General features: G+C 41.2%; 1 long non-coding RNA gene across 1 annotated transcript in view; it reads left to right on the forward strand.

Moving 5' to 3' along the window:
* The window catches only part of LOC113628811 (uncharacterized), a 169,887-nt gene extending 159,085 nt beyond the window's left edge, over positions 1 to 10,802 (forward strand). Inside the window, exon 8 of the long non-coding RNA XR_003436255.1 lies at positions 10,004 to 10,802. This is a non-coding gene — a long non-coding RNA (uncharacterized LOC113628811). The remainder of the gene's footprint in view (positions 1 to 10,003) is intronic.
* The last annotated feature ends 9,520 nt before the right edge of the window (positions 10,803 to 20,322 follow it).

Genomic DNA, 20,322 nt, shown 5'->3' on the forward strand with positions numbered 1-20,322 from the left:
ATATATTATATATATAAAATATAAAATTATAATATGTATAAAATATCCTTCTCGATATTTTCCCCAAGCAGATATAAATATGGCATCTATCTGTGCATGGTGGGATTGCAAGTTTTATCTTTAAAATGTTTATCAGTATATTCTACCCTTTTTACTATGTTTGTGTTTAGTTTCAAAAAGTTCATTACAATCTGAAATCAGAGAAGAGGAAACCAACTGAAGGTGATTCCTCTTCATTGGCTTCTTCCCAAAGAGGCATGAAAAATCTTGTCTTAAAAACAAGTTGTCCCAACATCGCTGTCCTCATTAGAGCCCAGACTTGATTCCTGAAACCAAAAGGCTGCAACCTCCAGGCCTGTCCAAAAAGAGTGAGGAGAGGTAACCTCTCTGGCCTGGGTCCTCCTCCTGCTCTCTCCCCTAGGACTGCAGTTTCCCGCTAAGGACTCAGTAAAATCCCCTGTTCCTCAAAGTCTCCAGTGAACATCTTGGTTTAAGTGCCCTCCTACCTCACAGTCTTCTCTTCACAATGGAAGGAGAGGAAGCCAAGCATAGTGGGAAAACTGGACAACAATTGTGGATAAATGAAGGATGCATCATTGGAGGTCTGTGGAAACATGAAAATTGATGCAGCCTTTCTCATCAGGTTTAGAATGCCCCCACATTTAAATGAAGTGTTTAGTGTGCAGTCAAGGAAGCCAGGCCTTGGCTTCAAAGATGTTGGCAGCCCATGGTTTATCAAAACAAAAAGAACAACTGTAATTTAGGATTGTTTCCAGGCTGCAGTAAGGCCAGTAGTCATCTTGGATGAAAGTTCCATATGGCTCTCACTTCAAGCAGAGCTCATCCATTTGGAATAGTCAAGGACGTTTATCAGCAATCAATCAGTGAATATTTATTGAGCATCTTGGACAGGAACCAGCTTTCTTGTTTAAAACAGTCATGTAACACTCCACAGTTTCATCAGAGAAGAACTCCAGAAGGAAATCTCCAAGTAAACAGAGGGAGATGTACCCTACTGTCCCTACCCCTCTGCCTACAGAAGTTAATTTTTTCCCTTAAGAATTTCAGTCCCTCCCACTATCATAAAACACAGCTCTTCTTCTGCTAAACCCCTGGTTCAGACTTAGGCAAAAATGCCCTTTCCTTGGTTCTCTCAATAAAGTCTAGACAGCCTGACGTTGGACAAGAACAACTACTAAATATTAGCACACAGCAAAAAAAAAGTATTTTATGGAAAGTTCACCAGAGAAAAAGCAGTCATGACTTCAAATTGGGTTAGTGAGGCCATGATAGCTACTCAGCCACAGATGCAGGATGGCTCTAGAGTCATCTTGCAGAAGCCTCCTCACTCCACTCCTGCCAGCAACCTCCCAATTTCTAAAGTCCCCAGTTCTCTTAGTTTCTATATTCTATTCCCTAGGGAAGTACAGCGTCTGTTTAACTGAAGCCATGATAAGAGTATAATAGTCTGAAGAATATTAAAGAACATCTGTTCTACCTCCCTGCCTTTCTCCTCACTTTTCATGTATTATACAACCTGAAGATGGAGCCCAGTTATCTGAAAGAGGTCAGTTGATACTTTTAAAAACCTCAGTCCAGGCTAAACTATAGTAACCAATCCTAACTCAAATAGTATGAGTACAGGTTTTAAATAGTTGGAATTGAATTCAAGCCAACAAATATTTATTTAATAACCACTATGGGCTAAATAATATATAAAATATAGAAAGGCTAACAAAGATAAGTAAAACTTGGCTTTGTCCTTCAAGAAGTTTACAGTCTAATAATGGGAATAGGACGAGTATAGACTCCACTATAATATCAAACAGAAAGTAAGGAGCATAAAAATATTTTTTAATGTGCTAAGGTGGCTTATAGGAGGAAGAGAATACATTTAACTGGAAACTGAGGGAGGACTTCTTAAGAGTTAACATTGGAATGGGCATTGAAGGATGAAGTGAACAGAAATGAATGGTTCTCCAAAAATGGGAATATTATTAGCCAAGGCCCAGAGTTCAACAAGCATGGCAGTAGTCAGGCCATGGAGCCCATATGGGGGATTAATCGAAGAAGAAGCTGGAAAGCAGATTCAGAGTAAAGTTTGTGCTTAATTCCATAAGTGACAGTAAACTGCTGAAGATTTTTGAGCGTGGAGATGCAGTGATTTGAGCCGTACATTAGGTGAAATAATTGAGCGTAAATATATGGGATAGATGGGTTGGAGGCAGAGAAATCAGTTAAGGTCAACTGTAACATTCTAGGTGAGGAGAAGTAAAGGTCTAAACAAGGGAGGTGTTACTGGGCACGAGAAAGGATGGTGTGAGAGCCCAGGAGTGGCAGCATCATCGTATGTGGAGGGCAAGGAAGAGTGAGGAGAAAAAGGACTCCAAGGTGTCCAGCCCAAGAGGCTGGGAGGGTGGTGTAGCCATCAACCTTGACCTTGGAGTATCAAAACTATAAAAAGCAACCAAATGAAGCAAGCTGAGGAAGACCTCGTAAAAGGAACAGAGTTCTGAGACGGTTGATCCCTTTGCTTTTCTCTTTTTCATTCTATTCAGTGTTCAAACACCCATCAGGTATCTTCTTTGTAGGGAGGGAAGCTGGAATGCGTACTTGCTCTTGTTAGTTCCCAAATATCCTATCCATCTGTAGACCAGGTTTGAGGCTCTCGGGAGATCTGATTCTCTCAGTTCAGCTCCAAGGATCCCCTAACTGATGAAAAAGGTGAAAGACAGCCTAGAGATTAGGTAATCAAAGTACATTAAAGGAGTCATTGATTCAGAATCTCTTACAAAAACATATCCGCTGAGCAGAAATCTAACTTTGCAAATAGAATCCTTAAAGTAAGTGTCCAAGCAGAGAACAAAGTGGCGCACGAGATATTTTAGATTATAGACAAGCTCTCTCCAAAGTCTCTGATCTGGAAAATCAGTCCCAGTGCCAATAATACAGAGAAAAACTGTCCTCCAGAGCTCCTTCTTATTCCCAGTGACAAGCAGGGCAGCAGATGGTCAGCCATTCGGGGACCTCTTGTTTTTGCGATTACAGCAGAGAAAATAGCCTCCTGGGCAGAACCAAGTCAGTGCAGGTCTGTGTCATGAACATTTCCTGCTTCAGAATTGCCCTCGATTACTGTCCCTCTTCCTTGGACCTTGGGAATAGTGATGATATCAAATGCTAGTGATGATGAGAAGAAATTGGATTTCTCATATATTGTTAATGGGAATGTAAAATGATGCAGTCACTTTGGAAATCAGTTTGGCTGTTTCCTTAAAAACTAAATATACCACTTATCATTCAACCCAGCAATCACACTCTGGGCATTTATTCAGGAGACATGAATACATATGGCCACACAATAATCTGTACATGTATGTTGATAGCAGCTTTGTCTATATGGCTAAAAACTGGAAACAACCAAAATGTCCTTTAATAGGTTAAACTGTGGTACATCCATACCATGAAATATTACTGAGGATGAACTATTGATGCATGTAACAACGTGAATGGATTTCAAGGACATTATGCTGAGCAAAAAAAAAATCCAATTTCAAAAGGTCACGTACTGTATAATTTGATTTATATAGCATTTATATAGCATTTTCAACACGAAAAATGTATAAAGATGGAGAACCAATTAGTGGTTGCCAAGCGTTAGGGACGGAGTGGGGGAGGCGAAGGGTGTGCCTGAGGGGGATCTTTGTGGTGATGCAATAATTCTGTAACTTGATTGTGAAGGTGGTTACAGGAATGTACACTTGGGATAAAAAGTGGCATAGAACTCACACAGCACACTGTAGCAATGTCAATTTCCTGTTTTGATATGGCACTGTGATGGCGACTTGTCACAAAGTGTCTCATTGAACTTTGACAACATCCCTATGAGTTGCGTTTTACTACCCTGGAAGGTAAGACTCAGACAGGTTACCTTGCCCAAGGCAGGCAACTGGCGAATGGCAGGGCTGAGATTCAAATCTAGGCAATCTGACCCTCAAACGTTTGTTTCTAATCTTGATGTTCAGCTACCCATGTCCTGGCAAGGAAAGCAGATAGGCAGAAAAAAATAATAAGCTTTTCATAGGATCATGACTACAGGGCTACAGGTAGAGGAACTATCTAGAACTCATTACTTTAACCATTCAGCTCAGAGCTACCATTTTGAGTGCTTACAGACTAAGAATTTTCCTGAAACACTTTATATGTGTTTCTATTTTTACTCCTAAAACTGGCTTTTGCCATTGTCTAGTCCTTCCTTACTGGCTCTGAAACGTCACCTCTGACCTTGGAGTGGATGCCACTTCAAGTGATGCTCAGCTACTTAGGATTTAGTGCATTTGCAAAGTTTCCCTGCTTTGCTCACTCCTGGGTTTCTGTGAACTCCTTCCTTTCACTGAGGACCATCCACTACAGTCTTTGGTCCCAGGAATTCTGACCACTTTACTGGCCAACATCCAACCCTCATTGGTGGGTGAGGAATATGATTAGACAGTCTGCACTGGCATCTGCAGGAGTGCACGATAGGATATGCTTAATCCTTCACTAAGCATTCTGAACTACGTACAATGAATTTATGCTTCCTCCAGCACCAGCTACAGAGTGGAACTCAGTGAAAACCTGCCCTAGGTCACTACCAGGTGTGGCAGCAGCCAAACATCAAAGCCAGCCTAAGAACAGAGCACATGAAAATAATATTGTGTGCCAGGGGTCAGGACAACTAGCCAGGTGCCAAGTGGAATGCTAATCAGAGCCTGAGGTGAGAACCAGAATTTAGGTCTTGAGTTCAAGTTATGGCTTATTCAGTTTTATATTGGTCGACAATGCCATTATGTGAAAACTCAGAGTCAGAAGCATGGTGAAGTAGGAACCCAAGCAACAGCTCTGACTGGGGAATAACCTTAGTTTTTAATTGAAATATAGTTGACTTATAATATTATATTAGTTTCAGGTGTACAACATCATAGTTGAATATTTTTATAGATTATACTCCATACAAAGTTGTTATAAAATATTGACTATATTCCCTGTGCTGTACATTACATCCGTGTAGCCTATTTATTTTATACCTAGTAATTTGTACCTCTTGCCCCTTCACCTATTTTTCCCCTCCCCCAACTCCTTCCCCCACTGGTAACCATTGGTTTGTTCTCCGTATCTGTGAGTCTGTTTTTGCTTAATTAAAAGAAAAGAGAACATGAAGTCACTCAGTGAGCTTGAGATAGAAAACTTCTGGGCTGGGACTTTGGCACCATTTTTTCCCTGAAGTAAATGTTATGATCTGCCGCAACGTGTGATTATGGATTCTTGAAGGTCTCTGATAATGATCTGCAAACACTTTGGGTGTAAGCTAAAGCTGTGGGTGGAATACTAGCCCAGAAGCAGCCAATATTATGATTTCTACATGGTATTTTGGGATTCTTTAGACTCTGGTTCTTCAAGCAGCATGCCTGAGTCTCATTTTCTCAGGAAATTCTCTCTGCAGTGTTCGTGCACTCCTTGTAAACTGAGAGCACGGAGACGACATGGCAAACCAGTCAAATGACTTAGGCATCTTCAGATCCAGAACTCATGGAAATGTCTCACTTCCTGGGGCTTGAAGGGGCCACAGTGGGGGACTAGCAGACCTGCTCCAGTCCTCTGGGCAGAATCTGATTATTTCCCACAGCCTCCTGGCCCAGACACAAGGCCTTTAGAACAGAGCCAGGAATGTTTCCTGGAGTTTAATGCAGCCCGGAGGTCATGGGTGTGACGTTGCGCAGTGATTAATGACAGGGAACGCTTGGTCGGGATTATATTTAATTTATACTTAGGTGTTGGCAGTTTTTTGTAGACAATCATTTCTCCAGGACATCTCCTCATTGGCTCTGAACCATGTGACTGTTACTGTTAGATGTGTCCTTGGGATCCCAGACCTTCATGAATACTTGATGGAAGACTCACAGGACTGCCTGTGTGTCCCCATCTGGCACCTGTCCCCTATTGTTCCTATGTTCATTTCTATTGTATTTCCTAAAATGGTGCCACTTTCCTCTATTAATAGAACTGCTCAGCTAGTTGAATACTGTCAAAAAACGGAAACAGAACAAGGCGGAAAATGAGTATCCTCCCGTTCTGCCTTATTTGTGATCCCAAGTCCGTGAATGAAGTGTGTTCAATGGTTCTGTTACTTTATCTTTAGTAGCCATATTTAATCTCATTCCCTGACAATTTTAGACTCAGCTCAGAAGGTAGATAATAATGTCAATCCCTAAGGTTTAAAAATAAATTTTGATATAAAATCTGAATCTCTGGGCTTGCTTTTTAGAGGAGATGAGGTTTCTAGTGATTTCCTAAGGAAACTGGAAGTTTCCTAAAGTTAATTACTAAAGTTAATTTATTTGCTTAAGTAAATAAGCCATAAACAAAGAAAGCATGGGGGAAATCACTCTAACATGATCATTTTGCCTTCAAGGCAGAAATCCTGGGATCTCTACGAAAATATCTGATTCATATGTGCTTCTATTTTGTTAAATTATTTCATCAGCCGTCATCACCACAATGCTGTTATTCTTAGGTGAGAAGCCAAGTTTAGCACTTACGTGGCTTGGTCCTGGTTTATCATGTTCCCTAGAGGATCAGACTCCTTTCCGCCTCCGTGTGGGTCAATCAGATACGCGATCTACTCCTTCCTCTCAACTCTGTGGCCGATGTCCACAAGAATTAGACCCAGTATATCCTCTCTTTTATCTACACAAGCTGATGCCATCACTTTATTCTCTTAATATAATGAGGGTAATTTAGTGTCAAACTATAATTGATTTAACTGTTTCCTTATCAACTGACCTATGAGTTGAGGGAAGAAAATCAGTCTCTAGAAATCTAAGTCAAATGTATCTTCTCAAAAGTTAGGCTTGATGCAGGGCCCTCCGAAAGTAAGACCAACTGTGTAGAAATTAGTGTTTTAAAATAGTTGCTATTTTACATTTGGGAAGAGTTAACTGTCCAAGTGTTTGCATCCTAAGTTTAATTATGAAATAAGACACATTATCATTATTGAAGCTGGAACTTCTGGCTCAATTTTTTTTTTTTTCTTTTTTTTGGCTGTGTTGGGTCTTTGTTGCTGTGCGCCGGCTTTTCTCTAGTTGCGGTGAGTGGGGGCTGCTCTTCGTTGCGGTGCGTGGGCATCTCATCGCGGTGGCTTCTCTTATTGCGGAGCACGGTCTCTAGGCACATGGGCTTCAGTAGTTGTGGCATGCGGGCTCAGTAGTTGTTGCACGTGGGCTCTAGAGCGCAGGCTCAGTTTGTGGCACACGGACTTAGTTGCTCCACGGCATGTGGGATCTTCCCCGGCCAGGGCTCTAACCCGTGTCCCCTGCATTGGCAGGCGGATTCTTAACCACTGCGCTACCAGGGAAGTCCTCTGGCTTAATTTTAATTAGCATTACTTTAGAGTACCTAGTGCTATGAAAAGATAGACATTGCCTAGTTTAGGAAAGTGGAATGAATCTTGATTGTCTTCAGAAGCTGGCAATACTGGCTAGCGAATTCCAGGTACACATGAACGTGACCAAGACTAACAGGATAGTTGGAAAACAAAGGACTGGTTTTTGTTTATGTATTTGTTTTCACTTGCGGCCTTGTAAAACATATTTGTGTTTTTTTGTTTTATTTGTTTTTTTTTTTTTGCGGTACGCGGGCCTCTCACTGTTGTGGCCTCTCCCGTTGCGGAGCCCAGGCTCCGGACGCGCAGGCTCAGCGGCCATGGCTCACGGGCCCAGCCGCTCCGCGGCATGTGGGATCTTCCCGGATCGGGGCACGAACCCATGTCCCCTGCATCGGCAGGCGGACTCTCAACCACTGCGCCACCAGGGAAGCCCGTAAAACATATTTGGATGATTTAATTAAACTCTCTGAGCCTCATTTATTCAGCTGTAATGTGAAAAAAGTAATGGAACCTAACTCATTAGTTTACTGTGAAGATTAAATAGGAAGATGCTTGTGCTGGCACGTGATAAGGGCTCAATAAATATTAGCTATTAATTTTTAAAAATGAAGACAGGACAGTTACAGCCTCTGAATAGAGTCCCTCCCTCCATCCCAAATTGTCATGTACTGTTTGACTCAAGTCATACCATCTCACTTGAAGTTGAAGGTCACAGGCTTTTATTCTAGAACCACTCTAAAGCCCCAAATACTGAAGTCAAAGTCAATATAAACAAAGCAATAGTTGGAAAAAAAAGTTTCCAAAAGATTTTAACCCTATTAAAATGATTCCGAGTGAGCTTTCTACTGGATCCTAGTAAAGAAAAACAGATATAAGTTAAGCAGTGATCCATCACATTTAAAGCTTACTTGGTACTTAATTCTAAAGCATACTTTAAAAAAAAGTCAGCATTTTATAAATCAGTTTGCCTTAATCTATATTGCCTTTAATCAATTTGGCCTTTAATCAATTTCTACACATGATTTAGAGTTTTTCTCTTCTGCCCCACCCCACTTTTGAATTTATGGTGTATCTTAGAATCAATGTTGATGTAAAATGAAGTATAGGGTGGGCATATGTTATTTCTAAATTTCCTTGCAGGTTTTATACTTTCTTTAGAAGTACCCATTTCTTTTGTAACAATTCATGGATTATTAGTGTTTACCAGGGTAAACGTTGCACATTTTACCCCTTTTTCATGTTAGCCATTTCCTCTGGAGATAGGACTCATAAATACCTCCCATCACTTTGGGAGTTCATTCTATTTCCTATATGTCCTCCCTCTTGAAAAAAATGCATTGCCAGTTCCAGTGTCAAGGTGGTAGAGAATAGTTATATAAATATATATAATACACAGTTAGAAATCAGGTATGGTGAGGGTGAGCCTAATTGAACCAACCACCATCACCACCAGCAAACATGTTGCAACCACCATTTTAAGGAAAAGTAAGCTGGGTGGCAGGGAAAGCACCATTCATGGAAAGTTCCCTGGGGTCAGGAGACTTTCTGGGAGAATATTGGGAATCAAGAGTCATTCTGAAGATGTGCCAGCTGGACAAGAGCCTCACTTGGCCTTTGTATGACCCCAATAGATGTTTCTCCACGGTCGTTGTTCTGTTCTTCCCCCCCGCCCATGGCTATCTAGGTCAGGCTTCTCAAACTTCAAGGTGCGGATGAATCACTTGGGGCTCTTGATGAAATGCAGACTCTGCTTCGATAGATCCGGGATGGGGGTTGAGATTTTGCATTTCTAGCAAACTTCCGGATGATGCTATTGCTGCTGGCCCAGGCCAGACTTTAAGTGGTGGGACCTAGGCGACCAGCATGAGGTGGGCTGGGACAGAGACTCCACTTGATTCTCGTTTCATATGTTGCTTTTCTATAGTGACAGTCAGTGACAACTCCCACCCCTTTGTTTTTTCATTGGCAAATTTTTCTGTTATCATGAAATTCCTGTATAGAGACTCTCTCTCAGCTCTACACTATAATCCCCTGAGAAGCTTTTTAAAAATTTGATTCCCACATCACACATTAGTAAAACTAAATCAGAATCTCAGCGCGGGGCTGGGGGTCAGAAAGTTTAAAGATCCCCGGGCGATTCAGATGCAGCTGAGAACCGCTCACTAGGAAGCTGTAGAAGGTGGGAAAGAGCCTCATAAATCTGGTTCCAAGCTATGTTGCCAACATGTGTAAGTCCAGGCATTTTCTTTGCCTTCAGTATTAACCTGAGAACTGGCTGGAAATAATTCTCTCAGAAGTCCGTTTGCACACAGAAGGCACCTTTTCTGGAAACTAAGAAGTCAAACACCAGTGGAGGAAAATCTATAGGAAAGCTAGAGGATTAAGTTTTTCCTTGATTTCTCTGAGTTGGAATTATATCATAAATTCATTCAGAGTTTTACCTTTCATTTCTGTACCTTACAGACCTATTCTTTGAACCATTTTGGAAGAAATGAATGATTTTTTTCTTCAAGAAGGTGCAAACACGTTAAGACAAAAATCCAACTAATTATCCAGATAATTAAATAATTACAACCTTTACAGGTACCCAGGGAGCTGACAGCACCATGAGACGGGGATTGCAAATAGAAGAACCATGAAAAAGAGAGAAGTCTTTTTTTCTCCAAAGTTGGCTCGTTCAAGCAGACTAAAACAACTGAAACCATGTTATTTTAAAAGCAAAATTGAGATGAGGAAGAGTTTAAAGAAATATAAAACATGATATTCATCACAGTTTTTCTTCCATATTTTCAAGTATGTAATGATTCCCCAATTATTATGATCATGACTGCTTGCAAAAAAAAAAAAGAAAACTCCTTTTCTACAAGTCAATCCACATGTGATACATATTTTAAATACCTTTAGTTTGTTTAAAACTTTTTATTCCTAGGATTCCCCCAGTTTTTTTCATAATGTCCTCATGATACACATGGCTAGTATATCTGTTCTCACTCAACAGGAAGAAAAACAAGACATGGGTTGGGAAACGACCACACCCAGGCTGCCGAAAACAACCTCATCTCTCAGGAAACTAGAGGAGAGTTCACAGTTCTGAGCCAACATACTATTCAGCCCACTGGGCATCTCAAGCAATGATATTCACTTGATACCTGAAAATTACATTTTCGAAAATGCCCCAGAGCATACTCATTCATTCATCCATCCATTCATTCAACAAGTATCTATTGAGGGCCACTTATATTCCAGGCACTAGTCTTAGGTGCAAAATATAGAAGTCATGGCACTTGTCCTCAACAGTCTAGAAGCCTTTGGAGGAAGCCAACGTATGGACAAAAAGGCAGTGGCATATAGAGATGAAGAACTCAGGCGCAGGGGTCAGACAGGTAGATATTTGTGTGTGTGTGGGGGGAGGTTCTAGTTTGATTGAGAAATAATTGACACACGTCACTGTATAAGTTTAAGGCATACAGCATGATTTACATATATTGTGAATTGATGACCACAATAGGTTCAGCTAACATCCGTCTTTTCAAGTAGATATAGTAAAAAGAAAAGAAAGAAGAAAAGAAAAAAGGGGAAAACATTTCTCCTGATAAGAATTCTTAGGATTTATTCTCTTAACTTTCCTGTTTAGAGATGGATGTTTGAATTCCAGCCCTGCCACTTTCTTAGCTGTATGATCTTAAGTTATTTACATCCTCAGTTTCCACATCTGTAAAATCTGGATGTGCGTGGTACCTACATCAGAGTTGTACAGACTCAATGAAATCTTCCATGTAAAGCCACTTAGCCCAGTACCAGGCATACACTGAGCAAGCCAGCCTGTGTACAGTTCGGTGGTAGCACACAGAAAGAGCAGAGATTGATATGACTGAGGGGACAGTGGCGTTTCTGCTGTGAGATTTTACAAATATAAATAAAGCGCGTTGAAGCCAGAGGGGAGAAATGTCTGGAGTATCTCTGCAGCTATAGAACATTCAACTTAGGAAAGACAGAGACACCCAATTATCTGTGGGGCTGAAATCAGAGAGGATCTTGATTAGGCGCAGAGTGTGCAATAAGATTGGGTTTTTCCTAGCTCTCTCCTTTTAAATATTTAAATCTTGATAGTATACACTTCCTGTGTATGCATATCCTGTTAGAAAATAGCTATCGTAGTAAGGGTCTCATCGCAGTGTTGTTACTGTTATATAAGAGAATGTATGTGAAATTCTAAACAGTAAAGCATTGCACAAAATAAATGATTGCACTAATTATGCAGAAAAAACATAGTCTTCCCCGCTAGGGAACCTGGGCACAGCTGATGAAGGGAAGCCCTGTGAATAATAAGAAAGTTGAGTAAAAATGAATTAGTTAAGAAAATTCTACAGACTGGTCAGAAGTTAGAAAGGGCTTCAGATTCCAGGACCCATGACCCTGGAGGGAAAGAGAAAGAATAAAAGGAATGAGTGGCCTCTCCCCTTGCCCCAGAAGGATAAGTCAAAGATCAGAAGATTAAAAAATACACTTGCCTGATGGGCAAACACTACCCAGAGCAACAGTGAGCTAGGCCCGATGGGAACCCAAATCAAATAGCATGCAACATTAAACAAGCAGCTTCAAAAGCTAGTGCTGTCCTGGGGCTCAAGCATAGCCTGAAATCACAGCGACGACAGTGCCCTACATGTGGGCACCTGCCAGCCTGCCATCTGCATATCTGTGGGAGATCTACTGATGGATGAGTCTTGGGAGGACCAGAAAACCTAGGATTCTGAGGTTGGAGCAAATGAAACAAAGCAACAGGAATTTGTTTCCTGCCCCAGTGTGCGGGCATCCCATGACCAGCGGCAATAATGGCCCATCTTAACCAGTCTCTTTCTGTAGTTTGGCTTTGCTGACCTTCTGGCTGCCAGCTGTCCTCTCCTATGACCTGGGGATCTGGCCTGTGTGTAGACACATAGCTTCTAAGAGTTGCCTGCTTCCCTCTTATAAACTTTTCACCTCCCAACCCCCCACTGCACCTCTACGGTGCCTTTTTAGACTTGTTTCCTGATCATCTCCCTGCCCCCACCCCCCTCCCACACCTTTGACCATGAAATGTTACTACCATAGATAATATTCAGTATATCTGTTTAAATACAATGGGCCTTTGGAGGACTACAGACCACTGTATTATCTAAGTTTTTGTTTGCTCTGCCAAAAACAACATTCACCTGTTTTCTGGGTAAGGTCACTCCCACATGAATGAATGCATGTAGTCAATTCCCCTTCTGCTTAAGTGGACCAGAGTTGGTTTCTCTCATTTGCAACCATGAACCTTGAGTGGTACACCCACTCTGTGTTTTGGCACATTAAGGCAGAGGAATGGGGAAGTTTTTTAATGGAAAACAGGGAAAGCTTCAGGTGTGCCCTGGTTGGAGGCTGCTGGCGTGAGGAAGCTGTCGGCAGGCTAACTAGTAGGGCATCCGTGTGATTGGCTAACGGTGGATGTTTGGCTTTCTCTGGTTGGTCCTACGTTGGAAGCAGAGACAGGGAAGCTGTCAGTTATCACCCAAGTTCTGTCCATTTGGGGCTGATTATTATGGAAGTTATTGTTTGTGTTCCTGGATTGTCACTAGAGAGAGCCGTCTGACCTTCTGTACATCTCACTTATAGCAGGCTGGCTTCCTGGGCTCGTTATGGTAGGTAAGGAGGTGATTTCCTGGGCAGTTGCTGCAGTTGGTGGGTCAGAGCCTAGTTTTACCTACAGCCTGGTCATTGTCCCTTTGTATGTTCAGTCTCTCAATCTCAACCCAAAAGGCCATACAGCAGGACCAGTCATACCTTAGTGGCCATGAGTTTGGATGAGGAATAATCCAGCCTCCCCACAGCAGAGATTAGTGAGGATCCAGTGGATCTGCATGGACCTGAGAACACCCCTCCTCAGCCAATACACTGACTCAAGCTGGAAAAATGACCTTCCAGAAAGGGTAGCCCCAGAAGGTTGGTAACGTTGTTACAGAGACTCCTTAGAGGACAGCCCCCTCCCTTCCATGCCCCCTTTTAGGCACGTGGGTTCTGCTGCTTGCTGGTCTCTTTTAGCTCAAAGGAAAGACTCTGATGTTGTTCATTTGTACTTTATTTCAAATTATGATGTGTATTGTTTACTACTTATTATTATATGGTTATTAACTTATTTACTCATGAAACAGGAAGCTTGATCTAATTTTAAGGTTATAGGTCCTTTGTAGAACTCCTGAAATCACACTGCACACGCAGTCACCAGGCTTTTAGCTGACTTATTAGGTTGACACTTATGAAATTGCCAATATTCAGTAGTTTTTGCCCCACAAAATGGTGATTTCATAGTGTCCAACCAAAAAACAAACTAGCGTCATGAGTTTTATTCTACAAACCAACTGGGCGACTAGAAAACACTTGTAAAAAATTGTAAGGCCAATTGTAAATTCTTGTTTTTATTTAGGAATTCCCCCCTCCCACCTCAGTAAACACACACACATAGACACACACACATGACTGAACCCTGCTATTAATTTTTCTTTACATCTTTATTGGAGTATAATTGTTTCACTATACCGTTTAGTTTCTGTGGCACAACAAAGCGAATCAGCCATATGCACACACATGCCCCCATATCCCCTCCATCTTGAGCCTCCCTCCCACCCTCCCTATCCCACCCCTCTAGGTCATCGCAAAGCACCAAGCTGATCTCCCTGTGCTATGCTGCTGCTTCCCACTAGCTAGCTATTTTACAGTCAGTAGTGTATATATGTCGATGCTACTCTCACTTCGCCCCAGCTTCACCCTCCCACCTCATGTCATCAAGTCCATTCTCTATGTCTGCCTCTTTATTCCTGCCCTGCATCTAGGTTCATCAGTACCACTTTTTTTTTTTTTTTAGATTCCATATATATGCCTTAGCATACGGTATTTGTTTTTCTCTTTCTGACTTACTTCACTCTGTATGACAGACTCTAGGTCCATCCACCTCACTACAAATAACTCAATTTTGTTTCTTTTTATGGCTGAGTAATATTCCATTGTAAATATCTGCCACATCTTCTTTATCCATTCATCTGTTGATGGACATTTATATCGGTTCCATGTCCTGGCTATTGTAAATAGTGCTACAGTGAACATTGTGGTACATATCTCTTTTTGAATTATGGTTTTCTCAGGGTATATGCTCAGTAATGGGATGGCTGGGTCATATGGTAGTTCTATTTTTAGTTTTTTAAGGAACCTCCATACTGTTCTCCAGAGTGGCTCTATCAATTTACATTCCCACCAACAGTGCAAGAGGGTTCTGTTTCTCCACACCCTCTCCACCATTTATTGTTGTAGATTTTTTGAGGATGGCCATTTTGACCAGTGTGAGGTGATACCTCATGGTAGTTTTGATTTGCATTTCTCTAATAATTAGTGATGTTGAGCATCGTTTCATGTGTCTCTTGGCCATCTGTATGTCTTCCTTGGTGAAATGTCTGTTTAGGTCTTCTGCCCATTTTTTAACTGGATTGTTTGTTTCTTTGATATTGAGCTCCATGAGCTATTTGTATATTTTGTAGATTAATCCTTTGTCTGTTGTTTCATTTGCAAATATTTTCTCCCATTCTGAGGGTTGTCTTTTTGTCTTGTTTACGGTTTCATTTGCTGTGCAAAAGCTTTTAAGTTTAATTAAGTCCCATTTGTTTATTTTTGTTTTTATTTCTGTTACTCTAGGAGGTGGATCAAAAAAGATCTTGCTGTGGTTTATGTCAAAGAGTGTTTTTCCTATGTTTCCCTCTAAAAGTTTTATAGTATCTGGTCTTACATTTAAGTCTTTAATCCATTTGGAGTTTATTTTGGGGTATGGTGTTAATGTTCTAATTTCATTCTTTTACATGTAGCTGTCCAGTTTTCCCAGCATCACTTATTGAAGAGGCTGTCTTTTCTCCATTGTATGTTCTTGCCTCCTTTGTCGTAAATTAGGTGCCCATATGTGTGTGGGTTTATCTCTGAGTATTCTATCCTGTACCATTGATCTCTATTTCTGTTTTTGTGCCAGTACCATACTGTCTTGATTACTGTAGCTTTTTGGTACAGTTTGAAGTCGTGAAGCCTGATTCCTCCAGCTCCATTTTTCTTTCTCAAGATTGCTGTGGATATTCGGGGTCTTTTGTGTTTCCATGTGAATTGTAAGATTTTTTGTTCTAATTCTGTGAAGAATGCCATTGGTAGTTTGATAGGGATTGCACTGAATCTGTAGATTGCTTTGGACACTATGGTCATTTTCACAATATTGATTCTTCCTATCCAAGAACTTGGTATATTTCTCCATCAGTTTATGTCATCTTTGATTTCTTTCATCAGTGTTCTATAGTTTTCTGAGTACAAGTCTTTCTAATTCTTTTTAAAGTATGTCGGAAGAAACTATAAAAGCACATTCTCTCTAATTAGCAGAGGGACTTAACTATTACAGGGGAACAGTTTTATGAACCATATTTTATGTCTTCTTTCATTTATCTACTCTTGAGTTGAGACTTTTTTTTAGATCTCAAAGTGATGCATTTGAATTCCCCGTCAGGATGGAGTGATAATGAAGAAAATTAAATTTAATCTCCTCTACAGAGAGTTGACTGAGGAAAGGCAGAGGGAGATTGGAAACCATGTTATTAGCCTGTAAAGAAATATAGAGGCCAATATTAGGTAAACCACAGGTAGTTGCACGTTTCTCCCTGGCTGTCAATTAAGGGGCAGCCATCACAACTGCCTGATGTTGAAAAGTGTGTTTGCCATTGATTTTCTAACGTGCAGGTAGAAATCTTGTCAGCCACTGTCAATTTAAAGCCCCCTGTAATTACATGTCTTGCAAGAGCGATTCTAATCTTATTTTCTATGCCAAAGCCTTGTCCCCAAATACTGTTCCATGGTAAATCAGAAGGGAGGCTGCAGCAATTGCTATCACGAGGGATGTGTAAGGCTCCCTGAAGAATTTTCCTTTAATTAATGAATTACACGTTACATCCCTCTGATGGAGGTCATCTTAGTCATTTTCCTTTCCTACTGGAGTGAAAACCTTTCATGTGCGAGACAAGTTCAAGGTCGGGGAGTGTTATTGGTGGAGTTACTAATATCCAAACTCTGAGCTGTCTACCAGGTGACATCACCTTTTTGAGATTATAGAGGTAAGGATGCTCTACAGACATAACCATGAAGTTTTGATTCCCCTCAGTTCAGATTTTCTTAGACATCACACTTAGCATCCATTACTACTTCTTCCACTCCCTTGGTACTTAATCAAAAGCAGCCTTGTGATATCTCTTATATCTGTGATATCTGTTAATGTTTCTTATTTCTCTCACGTTGTTAATCCAGTGAGCGAAGAAACCATGTGTTCTACCCCAGAGCACCTATTTCAGTGCTGGCCGTAAATACGTATCTGTTGAATAGTTAAGTGGACCTTCATCTACACACCTAGGACTCCATACTATTCACTGAAAAAAAAAATGCACAACCTAAAAGTTGAGAATTATGTTTTATTTGGCAGACAAAACTGAGGACTCAAGCCCAGGACACAGCATCACAGATGGCTCTGAGGGAATGCTCCGAAGAGGTAGGGAGGAGCAGGATATCTAGGAGTTTTAGTGACAAAAACCAGGTAGTCAGAACATCAAAAGGTTACTGTTCATTAAAGAAAACCAGACATCTCAAGTCAAGGAATTTAGCCCTTTTCTATATGGGAAGATGCAAGAGTCTGGGCTCACTGAAATCATTCCTTTGATATGCACCTCAGCTACCTGGAGCCAGTATCCTGTATTTTCTCATCCTGAGTCTCCTCAGGGTGCACCTTTGGGTGCGGGAGCGCTGCAGTGGCTGATGGCTTGATGGTGGGCATCCTGTTTCCATCCCGCTGTCCGGGCGGCTGTATTGTGCTTGCTTGATGGCTGCAACATCCTTTTCGTACAGATATGGCAGCAACATTTTTCATTTACAATGCCAAGAACCCAGGATAGACCTCAAGTTGACATTATTTCTAAAGGTATTGATTTGAATGCTGGATTCAAATTCCACGTGTTAACTTTGGTATTTTTCTCAAAATAATGGGGCATTTTGGGGAAGCAAGTGGAAAGAAAGCTATTTTACACATGGACATTATAGAGAAGCACACAGGACCTTAACCAAGGTTAGATGATTGTCAAATGCAAGAGTGAAGGGAAAGCAGAGGACGGACATAGACAGTGTCCTGTGTTCTCCCTTGGAAAGGAGCCCTGGGGTTCTGGCCTTTTGGCATCCCTCCCACTCACGACGCCTGCCGTGTGCTACAAAGCAGGTTTTGCTCTGGCCCCTTGGCATGATCTCTTCCCGTGAATTCTCTTATAATGTCTCTACAAGGCTTCTGTACACCAAAGAAATATAAAACCCAAGATATCCCGGGAAAAGTCAGAAAAAACTCACCCTCTGCTTCACCCCCGAGGGCCAAACATTCAGTTTCAGAGTTTGGCACTGAAAAAAGGAAAATGTCATGTAAAGAAAAACAAACCAAACAAAACCAGCCGACTGGTTCTTTGTCCCTTTTTGTTCCTTCTTTGTTCGAAATGGAAATTTCACTTTGGAAATCAAAAACAAATAAAATCCCCAGAAAACATATAAACCCTTCCTCAGTTTGCTTCAAGCACTGAGCTTCCCTCTGCTGCCCATTATAGGAGTAAAAACCTCTAAACCCTGACAAATAAATCATTCTGAAAGCTGGGGCTTCCCAAGGGTAACATCAGAGATTATCAGTCAGGCAGAAATGTTAACATCCATTTTCCCAACATTGTGAGGCCTTTTGTTAGTGCCGGTTTTTTTCTTTGCAGAAAAGGCACAGTGCCCTGCATTGTGGGGACATTTTATGCAAATAGCAGTTAACCGTGTGAAACTGCTCTGTCAGTCTCTAACCCAGTCAAATGCCCCTTACAGAAGGATTTTCATCTCACTGTAGAGCCAAAAGCATTGATGCCAGATGTGTCTGCTCCCAGGTGAAAATGGTCAGGCTTTGAACAGGCTGAACTGTCAGTGGTGGCCCAGGAAAGGGGAGGCTCTACCCAACAGCAGGAGAAGGACTCTTCCCTGCCTCCTCTGTTCCTGAGGCTGAAAATCGGGTCAGATCCTGAGTCAATCTAATACTGGGATCATGGCGTTTCAGAGCTGGAAGCACCTCTCCTTTCACGTACTCATACCAGTAGGGAAACTGAAGCCTGGAAAGGTGATGGGACTTGCCCAAGGTCAGAGAGTCCATTCATAGTGAATCCAGACCAGAATCTATATTAGCTGGACTGTATATTGCCTACATTCATTCATTTCTTTAATCAATAAAACTATCAAGGTTGGAGCACTGTGTAGGGTTCTAGAGAGACAACAACAAATGAGATGCAATCTGCGCCCCTGGAAGGTGCTCACAGTTCAGAAGGGGTGGCAGGAGTAAAAAGATAGATAGGATGGCAAAAGACTGAACCTCACTGCCTGTCATCGGGGAACCGGTTAAATAACTTGTGGTGCATCTATGTTGCAGAATAGCGAGCAGTGGTTCAAACAGTTCTGGGCAGACCTGCAGGACTGATGTGTAAAGATCTTCAAGTTGTTTTGGTGGGTGAAAAAAGCAAAGTATTTTGCAAATATAAAATGAGGGGTTAGATTTGATCAGAGGCTTTCCAACCTTTTTAAAACAAATTATGGTAAAGTATATGTAACATAAAATTTACCATTTTAACCATTTCAAGTGTGTAGTTCAGTGGTACTAAGTATATTCACATTGTTGTGCAACCATCACTGCTATCCATCTCCAGAACTGTCTCATCTCCCCAAACTAAAACTTTGTACGCATTAAACATTAACCTCCCATTCCTCCCCCACCCCTTGCAACCCCTGGCAACCACCATTCTACTTTCCATCTCTATAAATCTGACTACTCTAAGTACCTCATATAAGTAGGACCGTGCAGTATTTGTTTCTTTGTGACTGGCTTATTTCACTCAGCATAATGTCTTCAGGTTCATCCATGTTGTAGCATGTGTCAGAATTTCATTCCTTTTTAAGGCTGTATAATATTCCATTGTATGAATAGACCATATTTTGTTTCTCTAGTCATCTGTCGATGGAGGCTTTGGGTTGCTTCCACCTCTTAGCTATTGTGAATGATGCTGTTATGAGCCTGAGTATACAAATATTTCTTCAAGTTCTTCCTTTCAACTGTTTTGGTTATATTCCAGGAGTGGAAATGCTGGATCTTATAGTAATTTTATTTTTAATCTTTTGAGGAACCTCCATACTGTTTTCCATAGTGGCTGCACCATTTTACATTCTCACCAACAGTACACTGGGTACCAGTTTCTGCCCGTCCTTGCCCATAGTGGTTATTTTCTGGGTTTTTTCTTTCTTTTTTTCTTTTTTTTTTAACAGCCATCCTAATGGGTGTGAAATGGTATCTCATTCTGGTTTTGGTTTGCATTTCCCTAATGATTAATGATGTTGAACGTCTGTTCACGTGCATATTGGCTATTTGTATATTTTCTTTGGAGAAACGTCTATTCAAGTCCTTTGCCCGTATTTTAATTGGGTTGTCAGGTTTTTTGTTGAGTTCCAACCTTTTAAAAAGCTGTGGAAACTCCTACCTTTAATGAAATTGTATATCAAAGCCCAATATACAAAATAGGAAGATTCATGTGGAAGGCCTAGAGCTCAGACCTAGACCCACTCAAGGGCTTCACATGCCAACTCTATCCTTTCTGTTTGTCCTGTGCCTCCTCCCAACAGGAGGGGGCCTCTGGGACACCTCCATGCAAACCCCACGGTCCACAGAACTGAGCAGGTTTGAAAAACATTAGACTAGATAACCTCTAGATTACATCCCAGGTCACAGGCCATGTTGATGTGAAAAACCACTGAAGTTTAATCTGCATAAA

The sequence above is a fragment of the Aethalodelphis obliquidens genome, unplaced genomic scaffold (assembly GCF_003676395.1).
Source record: "Aethalodelphis obliquidens isolate GAN/ISIS:26980383/991018 unplaced genomic scaffold, ASM367639v1 scaffold25, whole genome shotgun sequence".
NCBI classification, from domain to species: domain Eukaryota; kingdom Metazoa; phylum Chordata; class Mammalia; order Artiodactyla; family Delphinidae; genus Aethalodelphis; species Aethalodelphis obliquidens.